Source organism: Stomoxys calcitrans, chromosome 3, assembly GCF_963082655.1.
Source record: "Stomoxys calcitrans chromosome 3, idStoCalc2.1, whole genome shotgun sequence".
In the NCBI taxonomy this organism is placed as follows: Eukaryota; Metazoa; Arthropoda; class Insecta; order Diptera; family Muscidae; genus Stomoxys; species Stomoxys calcitrans.
In genome coordinates this window covers 95,461,620-95,479,366 of record NC_081554.1, presented here as the reverse complement: position 1 = coordinate 95,479,366, position 17,747 = coordinate 95,461,620, and the positions used below count along the sequence as shown (strand labels likewise).

Here is a 17,747-nt window from a genome sequence, read left to right as displayed (position 1 = left end):
TAATGTATAATTTACCAAATCCAAATGGACTGCTAAAAGTAAAGACACACTCAAATGACTCCCCTTGGTATGCCGATTTCCCTATGTTGGCAACAGGGACCACCCGACACAATTATTCACATCTGAAGTATAAAACGGGTGGAATAGACCCGACCAAATGCAGCAATAACATATATTAAGCACAGAGAAACCTCTCTCCATCTATCAGATACATTTAAGTATTAGCTATATACAAAAACGTACCGTACCAAATTCTGAATCTATATCGGATAAAAGTTGAGGGGCATACTTAAGAACACAAATTTGCGGACCGATTTAGAGGCTTTATCTACTTTTAAGGAACTGTATATGTCATTTAACATTATTCGTAAATACTATAGTAGATGTTAGGACCATTTCCAAACGGTTTCTTCATAAATTCAATTTAAAATATTAAAGTATAGCTCAAAATATGTGAAGGTGCACAATTTTTTTGTAAATTCGAAAATTAATTATTATACTGCAATTGTAAAATACACTGTCGGACAAAATAAAGTGCGGCTGGAAATATTTCTAATTTTTTAATTGAAACATATATTTGTTGTTTTCAAATGTTTATAAATTATAGTTTTATTTCTAATTCGGTTAATATCTTATCTAATAATGAACTTAACATTGAATTCTTACTTTATATTTTCTATTTATAATACAAACTATATGACACATAAGGAATTTCAAGTGATAAAATAAAGTAACACTAGTAAATATTATAAACAATTATATGACTTTAAAATTTAGTAAGAATGTGCCCCTTCTTTGTTATTTATGACTTCTCACAATCTTTTCGGCATATTTAAAGCAAGTTTCTTCCCTAATTCCCCTAAGCTCATTTCCTCCGCACTGCTATAACGATTTTCTTCCAAAATATTTACATAGTGCTCTCCAGTCATTTTAGAGAAAATTTTTACGAGCCTAATAACTCCTGAAGAGGAAAAACATCCCCACACCATAAGGCTTCTTCAATCATGTTTTACAGTATGTACAATATAAAGATTTTCGATTTTAGCCTTTGTGTTGGTTCTCACCACAAACTTTTCCCATTTTTACAATTTATTAGTTTGACTCGTCTGTCCAAATAACTTTATTCCAAACTGATTCAGGCATATTTACATATATACTTTTTTGCAAAAGCCAATCGTTTTTTATACCCTCCACCATAGGATAGGGTAGGTCGGTTGGTATTGTAAATGGGCCATATCGGTTCATGTTTTGATATAGCTGCCATATAAACCGATATTGGGTCTTGACTTCTTGAGCCTTTAGAGTGCGCAATTCTTATCCGAAATTTTGCACGACGTGTTTTGTTAACATATACAACAACTGTGCCAAGTATGGTTCAAATCGGTCCATAAACTGATATAGCTGTCATATAAACAGATCTGTGGACTTGACTTCTTGAGCTTCTAGAGGGCGCAATTCCTATCCGATTTGGCTGAAATTTTGCATGACGTATTTTATTCTTACTTTCTACAACTGTGTCAAATAAAGTTCAAATAGGTTCATAACCTGATATAGCTGCCATATAAACCGATATGGGATCATGACTTCTGGAGCCATTAGAGGTTGCAATGTACGACGGATCCTCTCATGACCATCAACATACGTGTTTATTATGGTCTGAATCGGTCTATAGCCCGATACAGCGCCCATATAGACCCCAGATCCCGATATTTTATACTTGAAACTCAAAGCTTTTAATTTCATCCCATTTTCGCGATCTTGTACCAACATATCTTTTTGAGTTTCGGTTAGGGGCTTCATTTCGAAAAAGTAATGGTCCATGCTTATTTTCTATATATTTAAGTAATATTGAACGAAAAAGTTAGATACTTTGCTACAAATTATTCTTTCTTTCTTTTTTAATAACTTACCACGAATTTTTGTACAAAAAAATCAGGAATATATTATAAATTTCACGATTTATAAAACAAACTTTATTATGTCATTTTTTGTACTCCAATACTTTTACATCAGAAACCTGAACGAACGAGTTTAAAAATTTCAAATATTTATGGAAATAATCGAGGCACTAGGACAAATACTAATAAGTACCGTAGCTATATCTAAAAATAAAAATAAACCGATCTAAACCATATACGAGTCGCTGTGTCAACTTTCAGTGAAATCGGATTATAAATACGCCTTTTATGGGGCCAAGACTTGAAATCGAGATAACGGTCTACATGGCAGCTATATGCAAATCTAAACCGATTTGGGCCAAGTTGCAGGAAAATGTCGAAGAGCCTAACACAAAGCACTGTCCCAAATTTCGGCGAAATCTGGCATTAAATGCGCCTTTTATGGGCCCAAAACCATAAATCGAGAGATCGGTCTATATGGCAGCTATGTCCAAATCTGATCCGATCTGTGCCAAATTGCAGAAGTATATCGAGGGGCTTAACTTAACTCACTGTCCAAATTTCAGCAAAATCGGATAATAAATGTGGCTTTTATGGGCCTAAGACCCTAAATCAGAGGATTGGTCTATATGGCAGATTTGGATATATCTGGACCGATCTGGGCCAAATTTGCGAAGGATGTAGAAGAGCCTAACACAACACAACTCACTGTCCCAAATTTCAGCAAAATCGGACAATAAATGTGGCTTTTATGGGCCTAAGGACCCAAATCGGCGGATCGGTCTATATGGAGGCTATATCAAGGTATAGTCCGATATAGCCCATCTTCGAACTTATGGACAAAAAAGAATCTGTGCAAAGTTTCAGCTCAATATCTTTATTTTTAAAGACTGCTGCGTGATTTCAACAGACAGACAGACGGACATGTCTAGATCGTCTTAGATTTTTACGCTGATCAAGAATATATATACTTTATAGGGTTGGAAATGAATATTTCGATGTGTTGCAAACGGAATGACAAAATTAATATACCCCCGCAATCGGTAGTGGGTATAAAAAAATGGTGAAAAACCACATATGTGTACAAAGAGTCATAAATAATTATATAAACAGTAACACTTTAGTCGTAAAGCTGAGAAGACCAAATATGTTATCGTCCAGAGAAGGACGTCCCATTTTGGTCACTTTGTCCCAAATTCCACAAATTTCGGTAGATTAGTTGACGTTATATGCGTACGAATGTAGTAGTAAAACATTAAATCCCCATATTGTTCAAAATATTCTGCGTAGAGCCGGCTGTGTACCATGTCAAATACCTGTATTTTTAAAAGAAACAAAGATTTGTTTGGGTAGTCGAAACTATTAGGGCTTTGAAAAAAAAAATATTATTATTTTAAAATTAAGCCATGACATTACCTTCACATGATTTGGGGGTAGCCTGGATTTAGTAAATAAGTTTTATGGTGAAAAAAATGGATAAACATATTTATAAAAATGAATAAACTGACTTATACAGTAACAAGTAAAAAGGCATTAAGTTTGGACTGGCCGAACTTTGGATACCCACCACCTCGGGTATATATGTAAACCCCATTTCGCCACAATCAGGTGAAAATTGGATAACTTAAACACCCAAATTCGACACGGACATTGAGTGGTCTAATATATATGTCACTATTCCATTTTTTGGAACAAAATATTGGTCTTATTGGCAGATATATCCAATTTTTAACCGATCTGATCCATATTAAGGTCGGATATCGTGAGGGCCAGAAAAACTCACTGTTTCAAATTTCAGCGAAATCGGGTAATAAATAAAGCTTTTATGGGCTTCGGTCCTCTTATCGGCAGATCGGTCTATATGGCAGCTATATCTAAATATAGTCCTATCAGAACCATATTTAGGTCGGATGTTGGGAGGTCTTAACCTACTTACTGTTTAAAATTTCTGCGAAATCGGGTAATAAATAAAGCTTTTATTGGCTTTAGACCCCTTATCGGCAGATCGGTCTATATGGCTGCTATATCTGAATATAGTCTGATTTAAACCATATTTAGTTCAGGTGGCTAAAAATAACTCATTGTTTCAAATTTTAGCGAAATCGGTTAAAAAATAAAGCTTTTATTGGCTTCAGACCCTTTATCGGCAGATCAGTCTATATGACAGCTATATCTAAATATAGTCCGATCTTTACCATATTTGGGTCGGATGTTGGGAGGCTTAAAACTGCGCACTATTCCAAATTTCAGTGAAATCGGATAAAAAATAAAGCTTTTATTGCCTTCAGACCCTTTATTGGAAAATCGGTCTATATATAGCAGTTATATTCAAATATGGTCCTATTTGGCCCGTTCAAGAACTTATCCAGCGTGCATGAAAAAGACAATACTGTGCCAAATTTCAGCTGCCAAATTTCACCACGAACATCGTTAAATCTTCTTAGAAGTCTACGACGATCCGAAATATATATAGTTTATAGGGTCGGAAATTGATATTTCGATGTGTTGCAAACGGAATGACTAAATGAATATCCTACGGTGGTGGGTATAAAAAATTGGAAGCAAGTGTGGAAAAAACGTGGCATAGTTCAAGCAATTTGTATTTTCAATCAACCGTTGGCCTAAGATATACAGCTTATAGAGTTCGAGAATGATAACAAAGTTACTGTTAAGTGCTTTTTACACCCGTAAAAGCATCTGGCATGAATCCAATAAACCAAATCGGAGCATTATTCGCAAAAAGAATCCAAAAAAACAATAACTTATCTAAAGAAGGCCTGAAACCTACCATATGAGAAGAGTGAGCCTATGCAGGGGAAACCGACACCCAAATTCTGGTTAAAACCCCGAATCAAAAAAGGATCCACAAAATACAAAAGTCCTGTAAAACTTTTTTTGTATAAAAAAGATGTGCTTCTTAATGTACGAAAACTTTTTGATATAATTTTCCGACCATTTTTAGGGGTTTCGCTATATATGTGCAATATTATGAATTTAAGGTCGAGGAAACCGTTTACATATGTAATGATCTATATTCCAATGAAGTTCCGTGTCAAAAAATTAAATATCTATGAATTATTTTTTTGCTAGACACATGTGTACGTAAACTTTATTTAGCGACTGTATATTTTCCCATGAACATTCCATTAAGGAATAGGAGATACTTCCTAGGTGCTGGGTATACAAATATAGAGTCAGACATCGCCTTCGCGATCCGTTGCCATCGATGGATGACATCGGATTGCATTCGCTAATAAACTAATTATTTTCTCCGATGAGAGCAAATTCTCCGGCGCAAGTCCGGGACTGAGCTGGAAAAACAAAATTTAGGATCAATTAGAATTTATTGAGTCCAAAATGGATAAATGGGGTTATCTCAATATTTTGAAAAAAAATTTGAAACCAAGTGCTGCTAAACTAGGGTTACCAACGACATTTTGGTTCCAACAAGATAACGATCCAAAGCATACATCGGAGGTTGTTAGGCTTTGGCTTCTATTGGGTTGCCCAAAAAGTAATTGCGGATTTTTTAAAAGAAAGTAAATGCATTTTTTATAAAGCTTAGAATGAACTTTAATCAAATATACTTTTTTACACTTTTTTTCTAAAGCAAGCTAAAAGTAACAGCTGATAACTGACAGAAGAAAGAATGCAATTACAGAGTCACAAGCCGTTGAAAAAATTTGTCAACGCCGACTATATGAAAAATCCGCAATTACTTTTTGGGCAACCCAATATATAACACTCCAAAGCAGCTTAAAACACCACCCCAATCACCAGATCTTAACCCCATTGAGCATCTTTGGGATCTATAGGAGAACAAATTTCGTCAGCACGTTATAACCAACAAGGAGATGTTACGAAGTGTCATGCAGGCAGAATGGCCGAAAATAACACCTGAGGAAACAGAGAAGTTGGTAAACTCCATGCCAAAAGACTAAGTGCAGTCTTAAAACAACGTAGCTATCCTACCAAATATTAGGAATGTGTTATTATGTTTTTATTTTGTGTTTAAATAACTCTTTTGTTTATTTTTAATTACAGAACGCAGACTTTGTGGTGCTTATATTTAATTGTTATCATATTTAAATCGCTCTAGAGTGAAAGTGCTTAACCAAACTTAGAATTTTGTTTTTGTTTTTTAATGTTAGGAATATGAAGAAAAAATATATGTAATAGAGTTGATTTGATTTATAATTTTATTTTGTGTTCTTTAACCAATCATAAAAGTTTGTCAGGTGAACGTAGACTTTATGGGCTATGTGTATATCTGTTTGTATTTTAGACAAAATATTTTGAGTATAAAACCAATGATTAGTTTAATTACCATAAATGACTTAATATTTACACAACTGTATGCTCCTTAATTAGAAATTGTTATGAGATCAAAAGTCTAGCGTTGTCAGAAATGGTGATCTCGTGATATGGACAACACAACCCGTATATTAACATGAAATACAATTAAGAAATACAAATTATCAAGGTAAATAAATACAAAGCAACTATTGTTAAGTAGTGTTCACAACCCAGATATACATTATATGCAAATAAGCCGTTCCAGTTGTTAATTTTTTCCTGTATAAATAATTTCTTTATCCATTATACTACTAGAAAAATTACCAATATTCTACCCAAGAACGTTTTCAAGGAAATATGACACCTAATTACCATAACCCTTGTGCCATAACTATTTCCTTGATTGTTGTTGTTGTAGCCACATTTTCATTTGGAGGTAGCGATCCTCGTCAAGCTCCTGTACGTGAGCAATCAAGTTCCGGCCTATACGACCGGTCGCCGCGGAAACAGGGTGGCCATTGGTTATTTAAATCCGCCGACAACTCGCCTTGCCATATCGAGCATCATAGGCACTCAGTATTTGTGCAAGAGCCGGTGCCGCCCGGCCTCTCACTGAGACTCTCCGCTCGATACCGCGACTGCCATTACAGCTACTCCGTATGAAGCATTCCACTATTCGCAACCTGTGGACGCGCCCACATTATTTTAGTTGACTAATACGCATTGGCGTAGCTAGACATTTTCCCAGTGAGGAGTGCTACAGCCCAACCAAAAATTAAAAAAAAATACTCCTATACAATTTCTTTGGGCTGTGAAAGGCACATTTGTGGTCCTAATCTAATCTCAAGTATTCATATCCGATTTTTAAATTTGTTTCCATGTTTGATAGTGCTTGTAAAACCCTTCAAATGAATGCTTTATATATGGCGATATCTATTATGGTATGGACTTAGGCCTCGCAATTTTAGCTTTTTATATTTTAACTATATTTTGCAAAAATTAAAAAAATGCAAAGGTTTTGTAAGTCAATTAGACTTGAGGAATTGTTTTTGTTTTAAATGTTTCGTCCAATCGGTTTTTTGACTAGTTAAGTAAAATTAAAACAATTAAAAATGTGCTTAGTTCGCCCGGGTACCCACCACCAAGGATTCCGCTAGAAATTGGCCTTTATTAACTCAGTTCGTATTTGAATTATTTTACAACAATCAAATCGGGAATTGGTTGGAGCAGCTCTGATCTCAAGTATTCATATCGGGGAATCGGTATTTAAGGGGCTTATATCAGTATATAGACCGATTCGTATCATACTTGGCACGCACGTTGGAAGTTATAACAGAAGTCTTTGTGTTAACTTTCAGCCAGACTAGGGACAAATTGAAGCCTCTAGGAGCTCAAGAAATCAAATCCGGGAATTGGTTTATATTGGGGCTATATATGTATATAGACGGATTCGGATCATACTTGGCAGGGAAGTTGAAGTTTTCGCCAAATTGGAGGCAAATTCGATGAAAATTGAGGCATCTATAGGCTCAAGAAATCAAATCGAATGAAAACTGAGGCTTCTAGTGGCTCCAGAAATCAAATCAGCAGATCGGTTTGTATGAGGGCTATATCAGTTTATAGACCGATTCGAATCATACTCAGCACTGGTATTGGAAATCGGAATCCAAGTGGTTGTGCAAAATTTCAGCCAAATCGGGTAAAATTGAGGTCTCTTATCAAAACGTCAAAACTGAGGATCGGTTTTTATGTGGGCTGTATCCAAATTAGAACCGATATGCCCAATTTGCAATCCATAACAACCGATAAGAAGTATCGATGCAGTGCATTTTTAGTTTTTTGAAATTTCTATGGTGATTACAAATGTTTTGGACACCAGTGTATATCGGAATATGGTCCTACATGGACAAAACCCGCCACAATTTCATTAAAATCAGGTATGGTTTAAAGGCCATAAAACGAGAAATAGATATAAAGAGTAGTTATATTCAAATTCGATCTGCACTATATTCGGGGAGAATGTATAGGAGTATAAATTAGGCAGCTCCCCGTACCGTGGCGCAGACGTTAGAAAGTCCGCCTATGATGCCGAGCGTCTGGGTTTAAATCCAGGCGCGAACATCAGAAACATTTTCAGCGCTGGTTATCCCCTTTCTAGTGCTGGCAACATTTGTAAGATATTCTGCCATGTTAAAACTTCTCTACGAAGTGGTGTCGCTATGCGGCACGCCGTTCGGACTCGGCATAAAAAGGAGGCCCCTTATCTTTGCGCAACTCATTGTGGCAAATTTCAGCGTAATCGGATAATAAATGCAGCTTTTAAAGAACACCTAGTTTTATATATATCTATAGACTCAGAATCACTCAGAATCCTGATTCCGTGTCCGTCTGTGCATCAATGTTCTTTCGTATACAAGGTACTGCTCGCATCTTCGATTCAAATATAATGTAACAGTGTAAGGCTTAAATATGCTTATGAAAACCGATCCCTCGATTTGATTTGGGTCCAGTTCAATACGTAATATACACTTATGCCATCCAACACTTACAATAAATGATGCCCAGATGGGTCCATGAATATATATAGGCCCTTATAAACTGATATCTCAATTTTCAGTAATCTTATATCCTCCAAAATTCCCCCATATAAACCGATCCCTTAATTTGCCTTTTTGAGCCCCTAGATAATACAATTTGTATCCGATTTGGTTGAAATGCGGTACGAGAATTGCACTTATGCCTTCCAACTACAAATTTTATTTGAAGCCCTTTTAATATCGTTCGGTATAGGTACACACATGTCCATTTTTGAAGTGGAACGGCCTCATACACTTCAGGCCAATTTTTTTGTATCAGATTTGTATTCTACTTTCCATTTTGCTCCAATCGTTAAGCATGTCTTGTTAACGGGTTGGTGGAGGATGGTGCGGCCTAGACCCCAGGGTATTTTTATTTGTTTATCTTAAATTTGTTCACGCAATTTCGAGAAAAATACTTCTTGCAAACTAAAATAAGGGAGAGGGTTTGCCCACTTTGGATATCGAAAAGGGAAGTACACTATTTATACCTTGGGTTTTGGCCTGCGTTTTGCGACAATTTAATGAAAATCGATTCATCAGTGCTTGAAAAAAAATGTCAGCGGTGGTTATCTCCTTATTAATGCTGGCTAGATTAGTGACGTATCCTGCCATGTTAAAACTTCTCTACCAAGTGATGTCACTATGCGGCACGCCGTTCGGATTCGGCATAAAAGAGAAGGCCCCTTATCATTGAGTTTAAACTTTTATCGGACTGCACACACTGATATGAGATCAGTATCCCCTGTTCCTTGATGAAATGTTTATGGAAAATTTTGTATTATGTAGCATACTAACAATCAAACTATCAAACAAAGCAACTCTTTGACATAATGAGAAGAAGAAGATCTAATGTTTTTGAGTCTTTAAAAACAAACAGGTTTTATACAGAAGAAACAAGTAAACAGACGTTAATTTCGGCTGGGCCGAACTTTAGATACCCACCACCTTGGGTAAATATGTAAACCACCTTTCGTCAAAATCCGGTGAAAAATGCATACCTTGTGCCCCATACCAGCTTTATCGAAATATGTTCCGATTTGGAACAAATACTAGTAAATACAAGTCATTGTTTATTGTATATAACAAAATATTGGTTTTTTAAGTAGCTATATCTAAAAATAAACCGATCTGAACCATATACGACACGTATGTCGAAAAGCCTAACATAAGTTACTGTGTCAAATCTCAGTGAAATCGCATTATAAATGCGCCTTTTATGGGACCAAGACTTTAAATCGAGATATCGGTCTATATGGCAGCTATATCCAAATCTGGAACAATTTGGGTCAAGTTTAAGAAAAATGTTGAAGAGCCTAAACAACTCACTGTCCTAAATTTCGGCGAAATCGGACAATAAATACGCCTTTTATGGCCCAAAACTTTAAATCAAGAGATCGGTCTGTATTGCAGCTATATTAAAATCTGAACCGATCTGGGCCAAATTGAAGAAGGATGTCGAAGGGCCTAACACAACTCACTGACCCAAATTTCGTAGACATCGGACAATAAATGCGCCTTGTATGGGTCCAAAACCTTAAATCGAGCGATCGGCCTACATGACATCGGACAATAAATGCGCCCTTTATGGGCCAAATACCTTAAATGGAGAGATGGGTCTATATGGTAGCTATATCCAAATCTGAACCGATCTGAGCCAAATCGAAGAAAGATGTCGAAAGGCCTAACACAACTCACTGTATCAAAATTTCAGCAAAATCGGATAATAAATGTGGCTTTTATGAGCCTAAACCCCTAAAACGGCGGATCGGTCTATATGGCAGCTATATCCAAATCAGCACCGATCTGGGCCAAATTGAAGAAGGATGTCGAAGGGCTTAACATAACTCACTGTCCCAAATTTCAGCAAAATCGGATAAAAATTTTGCTTTTATGGGCCTAAGACGCTAAATAGGCGGATCGGTATATATGGGGGCTATATCAAGATATAGTCCGATATAGCCATCTTCGAACTTAACCTGCTTATGGACAAAAAAATCTGTGCAAAATTTCAGCTCAATATCTCTATTTTCAAAATAGTGTAACGCGATTTCGACAGACAGACGGACGGACATAGCTAGATCGTCTTAGATTTTTACGCTGATCAAGAATATACAATATATACTTTATAGGGTCGGAAATTGATATTTCGATGTGTTGCAAACGGAATGACAGAATGAATATACCCCCATTCTTCGGTGGTGGGTATAAAAAGAAATGGCTCCAACCTTTAAAATAAACACAGCTCTCTTTTTTTTAATTTCCACTTCAATCTTTACACACAATAAGTGCGTTGCCATATTTGTTCTTAACAGTTTTAACACCATGAAATAAAATCCACTACCGTTTACATGCAAAAAAAAAACAAACAATAAATACAAAATACATAGTATGAAGAAGAAGCATATGCAATTGGCTGACCTCCTTATGAAACAAACCACGCACAGCACTCACCGTTGTAGTGGTGGATGATGTGCTACAACACCCACTACACCGCGAGAGTGATCTTTGTTTTCAGCATCACACCACGCCCACAATAGCAAATATTGTGATCTAATTTTTTGCCCCCTAAGTTATAACACTGGCATTTAAATTTTTTAAATCTGTTATTAAGTCTTACACCCTCTCTATTCAAAACCATGGAACGAGTTAGGTATACAACGATAAAGTGTATGATGTTCACCGAACTGCTCAAATACAAACAACATGCCTATGTCAAGCGAAGGTTGGTGGAGATTGGCCTGCACAAGGTTGTGCATGAAATAGAAGAATCCTTCGATGTCAAGACGTGCAGGAGAAGGTCGCACAGGATACGCCACAGGATGAACGTGAAGATAAATTGCGCTTTGTTAACCGAGTGCGAAAGAGAGTAACAAATGTATTTACAGATTTCCGCTCAGGGGTAAGCAGAGCTCTGTAAATACTTAACAGAACAAAAAAACATTAGAACTTATTTATAATGACAGGAATTTTAAAAAACCCACTCCTCGATTGTCGAATAAAAATATGTTTTGGAAAGCACGCGTAGTCTTTCCAACAAGGTATCGTAGTACCTTGTAGAATTCTTAGATGTCCTCCAGGATCATTGGCCATAATCCTGTCCAAAAAATTTCGATACATTTGTTAAAAAAGAAAGGAATTTGAAAAAAAAAAAACAACTGCTCGATCTTCGAATAAAAACCTTTTTGGAAAGCACGCGTTGTAGGATTTCCAACAAGGTATGATAGAACTTTGTAGTATTCTTAGCAGCATTAGCCACAAATCTGTCTAGCATTTTCTCGAAAAAAATAAACCCCCAGAGGCGTCTTTTATCGATCGACATTTGGCGGCTTCTGCGATCGCCTTGGAGATTTATGTCAAGAAGTAATAAAGAAGTGTGGTGCAAAAAAAAGCCCACAATTTAAGTACAAGAGAAATGGGACCTTTTATGTGATAAAAACCGACCCCATGAATTAAATTTTAGAACAAAGGTACACAAATTATTTCATTCTTATAAGAAAGTAAAAAAATTGTTTTCAATTTTTTGGGATTTGAATTTTCACGAACGCTCACGCACCATTTTTTTATGTCGACTCACTTTCACGCACACCCACTAGACAAGAAAATCACGAGATACGACTAACGAGAAAAATAACGACTTGCGAATTACTAACGAGACACTCACGAGATACTCACGGGACACTCACGACTCCCGAAAGACTCACGACTCCCGAAAGACTCACGACTCACGAGACAGCACAACTCACGGTTGAAATTATATTTTTCCATGAAACGAATAATATTTTCTTTCCAATCGTCTCAAATAATGCGAGAGTTATTAACGTACATATATTTATTTTATTATTTTTTTTTTTCATTTTTATTTATCTGTAGACAGAAATTGTTGCAATAGTGACAACGTGCCTGAATTCGCACGTTAAAATACCGTATGATAGAGGCGCATGCAAAAAATTGTGTTTTTCGATATTTATAACGATTAGTCGTGATTTTCTCGTGAGTCGTGAGTAGAAATTTTAATTCAATCACGATCAAGCACGATCACGTGATTGGAATTACCTCTCACTCACGAATCTCGTCACTCATGCGTGAAATGACTTCTCACGTGCACAACTCTAGTGTATACATAAATTGATCAAAGTTTTCATTTTAGTAATGCTAGTGCACAATATTGTATAATGTTTGTAATATTTAATAATGGGCCTTGTTGGCTTCTGTATAGCATTAATAAAAATGAAATAGGGATACATTGCCCGAAGGCATGAAATAAGTTTATACTCATAAATTGAAATTCATTTTATTTAAACATTTACCAACATAGATGTTAAAATCAGTTGCAGTCAATGGAATTTTCCCTTACCTTTTTGTATTTTAAATACTTTGTATTCCTTTTACGCCGCTGGTGCTCACCAATCGATTGACAATTTGAAATGTCAACAAATGTATTCAACAGGCTGGTTGACTAGCCGGCTCGATAGAAAATGGGCTGTGTGTTTGTTTTGGGATGATTATGACTGTCGGGGCGTTGAAAAGGCAGGAGAGTAAAGTACGCACACAACGATTATGCCAAAAATAGCATTGAAAAGTGCACAACAGCCGTGGTATTAAAATCGTATACGTAACCGATTTTCGAACTTCTTGTTGGTATATGCAACAATGATTATTCTATTGATTGTCTTTGAACAGGCAATGAGAGCTTTCTTTTTTATTTGTTTACCTCGACGAACGGAACAGTTTCTCACAAAAGTCTTCGCGCACGTTCTTGATTTTCATTGAGAAAAACTAGACAACTATTTTGAAGGTAAGACCTGCAACACAAGAATTGCATGTTAAAATTATTGTTGGATAATGGCTGACAAGCCTCAAACTAAGTTTTTAATACCAAATTTAAGGAGATAGCTTCACGTGTGCATAGAAAAGAAATGGACAACAGCAAAAGAACTACTTATTCGTTGATCATTCCAGTTTTAATGTTTGTACCTAATTTTTATTGATTACAAATATTGCTCCAGTGGAGAATTTATTATGCACATTATTAATAACATATAAATAATTTTAAAGTCAATTGGCGAAAGGAAAAGAAATCTGCTAAAGCTAAGTATGTACCTCAAGCGAAATTTTCAAAAGCAAACACATGGTGACAAAAAACTATGCACTATGCCATGGCGAAACAATTAAATGTGGTCTCATTTGTACAACAACCACAAATCATAGGGTGCAATCCGCCATGTTGTCATCAAGCTGATCGACGTTTGCCAACATACACAAAGAAATTTTTGTGCGTGTATGTGTACGTGTGCGTACATGAGCACAGAACATGCGAAAAAGAAGATAACAACAAACAGAATGCAAGCAAAAATCTAACATCTTAATACCGTCAAACATGGGCGGCTGTTAACAGCTGTTGGCGCGAGAACAACTTTTTAAATCCGCCTCGGTACTATGCCAACCTGCCACACCTTTTCGCCGCTAAAGAACGCAATTAATCACTAAGCGTTATTTTGAATAAATACTTCCATTTCGTGCAAAAAATTATCAAAGCAATAGTGTTCTTGCAACTAAACCAATGATGTCACCCTGTTACACAAAGTAAACCGCTTAGGATATGTCAATGCATTTCTTACGGCAATGTAAATTTCGTTAGGAGTGCAAACCGCCCTTAAATGCGGAAATAGTATTTAAAATCTGTCTAGACTTTATAAACGATAATGCGGAACAATCGTGAAATAATTTTTCACAAACAAATGTCGGAGAATTCTGTGGAACACTGTATTTTCAGTTAACAAAATGAAAGTGATAAATTTTTACCTTATTGTGCAGCAGAAATGAGAATGTACGTTTTTTTGTACTTTTACCACAGATTGTTTAAAAACCTTTATACAGATAAAAACAAAGTTTCTTCCAATACATACATATATATAAAGTGGCCGCATCAGTACCAAACTTTTTTTTATTCTTATTTCCACATTTTTAAAAAATATAAATCGAATTCTACCTAGAAAAAATTTATAAAAAGAACTCAACAAATGGCGGAGGGTATAGAAGAATCGGTTGGTCAAACTTAACGCGCTCTTACAGTTTGCCATTCGATTTTTTCCGGCATCAAACACAATTTTATTGATTTTGAATGCGAGTACGTGCAATGATGTATAATATATCATCCGAAGTGAGCTCTTTTTCAGTACTATTTCAAGAATTAATTTTCCATCCCTGTTCTGTTGTTTTTTTTTGTGTTTTTGTTACGAAAATTTAACAAAAGCGTAGTCAAAAATCAATAGGCACCAAACGGGATTATAAAAACAACTAATAAAATTGCTGAAGAAAGAAATTGTATATGTTGAATACACCAAAATCCGGAAATCTGAACTTCTTCGTTACTACAGCACAAGTATGTCTCCTGAATGCACTTTTGTAAACTTGCAGACATTCAGCTTGAAATTGTTGCATTTCCACGAATTTAATGTGTTGTCTTTTTATAAAATAATTAAACCTTAACCGTAAAAGTGTAAACTACGAATGCATTCACATTTGCCTACTTGCAATATTCTTTTTCTTCAAGGATATAAAAGATTTTAGTAAAAAAACAATCCAATTTTTTTATTTACGAATGGTGGAATGGAGTAATGATCGCTCTCGACCACTAGGATAATGGCCGAATAGGATAATGATGGAAAGGCCGAACATTGAAGAAACTATTAGTGATAACCGCATCGTATAGTCACGTGTATGCAGACTTCGAAATATGTGTTTATACTGATACATTGATTGCTGACAACTAAAATTGCATTAACGATAATTAACATACATTCACAAGAATTAATTTTTTTGTTTTATTCTCACACTTTTTTTATATAAACACGTAATGCCCGAACGTCCGTATTAGTAAATATTCATCCGTCTATACACCTTACCGTTAAACGCCGAACTTTGACTGAACAGTTTGTTTGATCGAGAGCTAAAGAGAAAACGTTTCTTTTTCTCTCCAAGTCTGAACCCAATCAAAGATTCTGAAGTCAACGTCGAAAGAAATATTGGCGGCGAAACAAAATAGGGGACAATGATAAATTTACCAAAAATTTTAGTTGTTGGTTTTATTTTAGTCCTATCCTGTGTAAAAATTTGCAAGAAGAAAAATTTTGTATTTCCAAACCAAATGCTTGTGTATATAAAGGGTGATTTTTTTGAGGTTAGGATTTTCATGCATTAGTATTTGACAGATTACGTGGGATTTCAGACATGGTGTCAAAGAGAAAGATGCTCAGTATGCTTTGACATTTCATCATGAATAGACTTACTAACGAGCAACGCTTGCAAATCATTGAATTTTATTACCAAAATCAGTGTTCGGTTCGAAATGTGTTCATTCACCGTAACGTTGCGTCCAACAGCATCTTTGAAAAAATACGGTCCAATGATTCCACCAGCGTACAAACCACACCAAACAGTGCATTTTTCGGGATGCATGGGCAGTTCTTGAACGGCTTCTGGTTGCTCTTCACTCCAAATGCGGCAATTTTGCTTATTTACGTAGCCATTCAACCAGAAATGAGCCTCATCGCTGAACAAAATTTGTCAAAATTTGAACACATTTCGAACCGAACACTGATTTTGGTAATAAAATTCAATGATTTGCAAGCGTTGCTCGTTAGTAAGTCTATTCATGATGAAATGTCAAAGCATACTGAGCATCTTTCTCTTTGACACCATGTCTGAAATCCCACGTGATCTGTCAAATACTAATGCATGAAAATCCTAACCTCAAAAAAATCACCCTTTAAAAACATTTTACGCATAATCTTTGATTGGATTTAAACGCTAACTTCCCCATTAGTGGTTATCGGAACGCAAACACCACGTATAAAAAACCTCAAAAATTCATAGATGACGGAAGGAGAAAATAATGAAGGTGCTATCGGACGACTTGTATGTTTCACATGAAGGTGACGGCACTTATGTGACATACAGGGTGGCTGATGAATATTGCTACAATGATGAATATTGCTACATTTTTTTTTCGGTGTATGGAATACATTTTTCTTTTATTCATGTTAAATTAAATTATTAAATTAATTATTAAATTATTATTAATTAAATTAATTAATTAATTAATTAAATTAATTATTAAATTATTATTATTAAATAGAAAAAAAGTTATTACATTTTTTTTTGGTAGCGGCTTTCATCAGCCACCCTGTATGTACCTAAAAGCCCAAAGCTAAACCCCATTGAATAGCAAATCCGCCTTGGGTGCCATATTAATTTTTACGTGTAAATGGCTACATTTTGGTCAAAGAAACCTAAAAAATTTTTGGCAACCTTGTCGGAAAATCAGTATGTGTGTAGTAATAATTGCTTGTCTAGTATTTGCCCGGTTAGAAGTGGTGTTCCATAGTTTATAATGTTTATTAATGACTTGTTTAACTTTATAAGCTCCAGAAATTGTGTAGTATACGCATTTGTTGATAATATCGAAGTGTTTAAAAGTGAATTCTTGTTTTTAGACTTTGTGCCGTATGCTATTGATTTTACGGTTGTTGTTGCAGTAGTTTGTTGTACACTGAGCCGGCAGCGCTTGCCGATGAAGAATTCATCGGGTCTATCCGATACTTACAACCATGCGATTGATTGATTTTAATGTTTTGAATACTTGGATGTTGGAAAGCTAGTTATCTGTTAATATAAATAAGAACTAGGCGATGTATTTAAGTAAAATAGCTCCCAGTACTTTATCTGTTTCGTTTTGTAGCAGAGCTACAGAAGTTGAAAAGTGTTATCAGAGTATACGTTCTTGTCTAATGACATGTCACTTTTTACATATCAATGGTATTTCATTATGTGTGTCTAAGTTGCCAATTTACATACGATTATATTTTTGTATGACAACCTAAAATTGTTAGCAAAAGCTTATTTTTTTGGCTTTGGGGAAAGCCAAAGAAGACTTTTTAACCTTATTAGGTGTTATGGCTTCAAGAGCCGTGCG

The 17,747-nt window shown here is 35.5% G+C and overlaps 1 protein-coding gene and 1 long non-coding RNA gene across 8 annotated transcripts in view; both read right to left on the bottom strand.

Annotated features, from left to right (window-relative positions):
• LOC106084861 (sodium-coupled monocarboxylate transporter 2) overlaps nucleotides 1-15,703 on the bottom strand; it is a 72,790-nt gene extending 57,087 nt beyond the window's left edge. For 2 of the 7 annotated variants that reach the window (XM_059365019.1, XM_013248797.2), the window contains exons 1-3: nucleotides 15,608-15,689; nucleotides 15,373-15,542; nucleotides 13,128-13,575 (exon numbers count right to left, since the gene is read on the bottom strand). The gene's annotated coding sequence lies outside the window, so the exon portion shown is untranslated. Of the gene's footprint in view, nucleotides 1-13,127; nucleotides 13,576-15,372; nucleotides 15,543-15,572 lie in introns of all 7 variants that reach the window. The other 5 variants (XM_059365020.1, XM_059365021.1, XM_059365024.1 and 2 more) reach the window with 5 other exon arrangements.
• The window catches only part of LOC131995841 (uncharacterized), a 205,841-nt gene extending 189,021 nt beyond the window's left edge, over nucleotides 1-16,820 (bottom strand). The window contains exon 1 of the long non-coding RNA XR_009397646.1: nucleotides 16,727-16,820. This is a non-coding gene — a long non-coding RNA (uncharacterized LOC131995841). The remainder of the gene's footprint in view (nucleotides 1-16,726) is intronic.
• Nucleotides 16,821-17,747: the final 927 nt, after the last annotated feature.